The sequence below is a fragment of the Corapipo altera genome, unplaced genomic scaffold (assembly GCF_003945725.1).
Source record: "Corapipo altera isolate COAL_440 unplaced genomic scaffold, ASM394572v1 61088, whole genome shotgun sequence".
NCBI classification, from domain to species: Eukaryota; Metazoa; Chordata; class Aves; order Passeriformes; family Pipridae; genus Corapipo; species Corapipo altera.
In genome coordinates this window covers 3513-8781 of record NW_020885879.1, presented here as the reverse complement: position 1 = coordinate 8781, position 5269 = coordinate 3513, and positions in this window count along the sequence as shown.

Below are 5269 nucleotides of genomic sequence, written 5' to 3'. Positions count from 1 at the left end.
CAGTGCCAGGCTGGGGACAGGCACACGCAGCTGGCAGCACTCTCTGCTCCAAAGACACTTCTGGGCTCCTTGGCAAACTGCCTCTGACACTTGGCTTGCTCCAGGAGAAATTAGGGAATTGCTCATGGCAGTTTGGAGATGAAGTTATCCCAAAGGGAAGGAAAGAACAAATATTCCTGTCAGAGCCCTTGGGATCTGCTGGGCTGAATTGGGAAGGGCACATTATCTGCAGAGCAAATACAGGACAACCTCAGCCACTAAGCCCAGACTGTCCAGTGGGGTGTGAAAGCACCACTGGGACAAACCTCCACTCTCCTGATTCTTTTCAGGGACTGCTCCAATCCAGCTCTGAAGCTGCCAAGCCCAAACTGTCCCCAGCGCTCGGGAACAACAGGATCTTCCCAGGGATGATGCATTGGAAGCACAGCCCTCATTCTCACCTTCCACACACTCCCAGGCTCACCCCAAATTCAGGACAAGGTGCCAAAGGCCACTCGGGCCGGGGCTCTCTCTGTCTCTGCGGGCTCAGGGACTGCAGCCACCAGGGCCCTCCAGCATGGACAGCCTGGACCCAGAGCAGATCCCTCGGCATTAGCAGCGTCCTGGGCATCCCTGGAGACAGAAACCATCAGCCTCTGGGGATAGCACTTCATTGCCAGCACACACAGCCTGCCAAATTTAGGGGGGCAGCTCTTGGACCACAACACCCAGTCTGACCCAGTTCTCCTGGGCACCAACACGGACTCCACAAACCCACAAGAATGACAATGTTCTGCTGCTTTGACAAACTTCAGCCCAGCTTTGCAAACCTCAGTCTCTGCAGCTCCCTGCTCTCCAGAGTCCCGTTCAGGGCTGGCTCCAGTTCCCTGGAGAACCTGCCCCAGCCCCACTCTGGGCCAGGCTGAGCAGAAGTCACTGGGCTGCACAAGGAAGAACCCTCCCCTGGCTGCTGCAGCTGGAGGGAGATCCAGCTCCCAGTCGAATGCTGGGAACAGCCTCCCAGATGGTCTCTGCCCACCCCTTGGCAATGGCTCAGAATGGCAGCAGCTCCAGTGCCAGCTGGGTCCCTGCACGAGTCCTTGTCCCAGCCCTGCCACACGGACACACCCGGGAGACACCCACGGGCACACAGGCCTTGCTTGCACAATTCCTCACCCACAGCTGAGGGAAAGCCACACAATGTTAAGAAATAACCTGGGCTGAGAGCACTCATCACTCCAGTCCATCAGGATTTGGAGGCAGTTTGGTAGGCAACAGACCCAAATTCTAATCCCACCTCTAAATTTCTAACAGGTTCTCTTAGCGAGATCCTGGACAGGAACTCAGACAACAGAACCCAAAGACTGCACAAGCAATAGCAGAAGGTTTGCCATGAAGAACAGAAGTTCCTTGTTTTCCTTAACACTCTGGGACTGTAGCACCCAATCTTTGCAACCAAGTGACACCAGAGATGTGATTAATACTTAAACCTCTCCCCCATGGTTCTGTCTCAGAGAACTGGGCCAGCCCTCAGCTACTCCCAGGTGCCTGCAGTGCTTTGGGGAGGGGCAGCACGATGCCCCACTTCTGCTTGGAAACATTCCAGATGAGGAAAAGCCACTTCCCTTCTCTCTCTCTGACCCAGAACCAAAGCAGTCCTGTGGGACAACACGGACTGTGCACGGAAGGCCCAATTCAGTGGGGGAAAAACCCTAAACAAACCAAACCACCCTAAATTTCAAGATAAAAACATGCTGCGTCCCTAACAGGAGCACACCAAAGTCATTGAAGCCAGAAGGGAAATTACAAACCAAAACAAAAGACCCAATAGAGATGCTTTGCACTGATACACTCTCTGGTTGATCATTCCAAAGGAAATTCTCCACAAATCAGAAACAATTACCAATCATTTTTCCTCTGTAAGAAATTACCTACTTAAGTTTCTGCTGAGGGGCTGGACATGTCCAGTGAGGGTTCAGGGTCTGGTGGGTTGTTTATGGCAGATAAACCAGCCCAGACCAAACCAAACCACCTCTATCACTGCTCTGTCCCACATCCGGGGGGAATATTGATATCCTATAGAAATACCCCCCTTGCCTGTTACTCAGTCCCTCCTTACACATCCACGTAGCACTTTACTCCACCCTTTGTTCCCAACAACAGCTCTCCAGCCCGAATCCCAGCTCCCACAGACACAAACTAAATATACCCAAGGTGATGGTTCCATCAGCACCTGGAATTCCGAGCTCCCTGTTCCCTGGAATGCTCATCCCAACACTCACCGCAATCTCAGCCCACAGGCTCCCTGTCCTCACAGGGAAACGCAGCCTGCTGGGACATAGCTCTGGCACCGCGTTTCCTCTCATTCCTGGTCTCCTGCAAACTCCCAGGGCAATCCAATCCCTCAGACCCTGCATCCCTGGACACGAGGGGAACTGGAGTTTGACCCGGATCCCAGCGCCCTGGACAAGTGTGTTCCTAGGAGCACACGTCCGTGGCCCCATCCAGCCCATCCATCCCTCCTTTCCCTCCCAACAGTCCCAAACCCTCCCCCAGCTCCCCTGTCCCACTGCCTAGCCCAGCTCCAGCCCTGGCAGAGCTGCAAACACCCCGCAGCTCGGCCCCCCGGGCTGCTGAACCCCCAAACCAAGGCTCAGGCTCACCAACGGGGACCCACCTGCCCCTCTCAGCGCAGCCCAACCCCACAGCTCGGGGACCCCACGCTCACCCGGCCCTTCGCCCCTTCCTCTCCACCCTTCCCAGCACACACGGCGAGGACCAGCCTGCAGTGGCAAACAGAGCCAGTGCCCAGGGAGCAAATGCCAACAGGCAGGAGGAGAGAAACGTGTCCCTCTGACTTACCCCACCCCACGGGCAGCACCAGGAGCCCCCAGCGCCGGCCGGCGGGGCTGCAGCCTTTGGCTGCTCACAGCCCAGGGCACTTGGCAGAGCTGGGCTGCATTCAGGGCTTGGTCCTGGCCTGGAAGAGAGGAGAACAAGGCAATTAAGTGCACTGGCAATTAAGTCAAAGGCTCCTGCCCTTCACCCTTCTGTTCAATTGCTCACTAGAGAGTTTTAGCCATGAAAAATCCAGGGGGGACACCAAATAAAATGGGACCTTTTCCAGCATTTTCATTCCTATCTGTTTCAGGCATTAAAAGGAGGGTCATTTTTCTTACTGCATTCCTTGCCCAATTTGATCAGCATCATTTTCATTCCAAACCGCCTTTGGGAGTTAGTCAATCCTCTGCCATTGGACTTTGGGCAAAGGAAGAGACACCTGGGATGCTGGAGCCCAGGAAATGAGGGAGAGAAACCTGACAGGGAAAGGATTCAAGGCACTCCAGAACTCAGAAATATGTTCATGCCTTGCCAGGCCACCCCCATTCTGTGCCACCCACCTGAGCTGGGCAGGTGAGGCCAAGGCTCCCCTTTCTCCTGCCAATCACTGTCCCAGCACACGGATCCCCGTGCTGGGCAGCACTTGGAAAAACCTGGGAAAGGCAAAAGGAAAATGGCACTGCCTGCCAGAAAATGAGTGTTTGTGAACATCCCTTCTGGACAAATTTAATCCCATCTCTCTGCTCCAATAAACCCAGGGCAGGCAGGTCTCTCCAGCCCAGGGAGAACAGGAAGGAGAACTGCAAGAACACAGGCAGGCAGGGGCAGCTCTTGGCACTGATTCCCTGCAGACCTCTCTGCACTTGGGGCTCTTGGCACTTCATTTATAAAGAATGGGGGGGGCAGCAGCCCAGGAATGCCCCTCAAAAACAGGGGCCTGGGCAGCTGGAGATCATAGGAGGGGACTTGTGAGAGGAGACATGGAGAGAGAACAGAACAGGGGTTGTTTGGGAACAGGCTGTGTGTCCAGCAGGGATGGGAACTGTAAACACGGGAGGCTGGAGGGGGCGTGGATGGATCCTTTTTCCCTTTGCTCAGGGGCCTCAACTCCACCCTCTCTGAGAGCAGCAGGGAACTGCTGCAGGGGAAGAGTTCATTTAGGCACAAGCCAGTGCTGCAGCCACTGGGGCAGGGGAAGAGGGGAGAGGAACTGACACAAAAATGACACCATCACCACTGAAAGGGACTTTATTGAGCTGCAACACAAACACATTCACAGCAGGCCAGGGCAAGAGGTGCCCCCAGGACCACCAACACAGCACTGGGCTTGCAGGAACACCATCTTCTCAAGTTATGGAGCCAGGGGCTCACAGTTGGGATCGATCCTGAGGGGCTAGAGAGCACTCAGGCATCAGGGCCAAGTCCTGCCCAGTCACTGCAGACAGTTCAGCCCCAGCAGCAGTGGAATTTTCTGCCTCTCTCTCCAATAGTATTTGGGACTGTGGAATTTTAGCTTCATAAATGTTTTACACAGTTGAGCTTCATGAGAACTGGTGCATTTTTGAGTATTCCTGACTCTTCCAGTGCTGCACTTGCCCGAAACATCCAACAGCTGCAAGAGGGAGTTGCAAAGCTGCAGGTTAAGGATAGCTGGGATTAGCTGGAAAACCTGCTGAAGAATGGGGCAATAGCAGAATGGGTTAAACCCATAGTAAAGATGGGATTGGCTGGTGTGGGGATGTTTCTGTGTATTGCAATATGCTTACCATGCTTGGTGCAATGCAATCAACAAACTGTAAACAAAGCACTAAAGGATGTTTTATTTGTAAACAAAGAAAGGGGAAATTTTGGAGGTGAACAGTGTCACATCCCTCAGGCCCAGGATGATGGACATTGTCCCACTACCTGGCAGAAAGCTGTGGGAACGGAACAGAGAACAAAGAAGACACGGAAGAAGAAGATACAAGATTGCAAAAAGGACCTTGGTTGCTAAGAAATGTAGTTATTTCTATCTATTAAAACATATACTGTGTTATGTAGACTTGAGAAAGTAGAAAGTCACCAATTGTTCTACTTGAATTGTTCTGCCTGGGGTATATAAGTTTATGCATTGGTATAATAGAGGTCTTCATCTTTGTTATACCACTGAAACAGAGACCGTGCCTTTTAAAGCCACACTCCTTCTATTGTGTTAAGGATTGAGGAAGTTGGACCTGTGTCTGACCAGGACATGTGCAAACCAAGTGCTGGGGACTGGAACACACACCTTGCACTCCTGCAGCTCTTACCATTACACTCAGGACAAAACAGCCAATTGTACCATCACTGCTCATTTCTTAATCCCAATCCCACACTTCTTTGGCACTTGGAGCACCACTTTTATCACCCAATTACAGCCCATGAGAGAGCTCCATGTCTAGCAGGGACAGGTGCACCTGGGATACTCTCA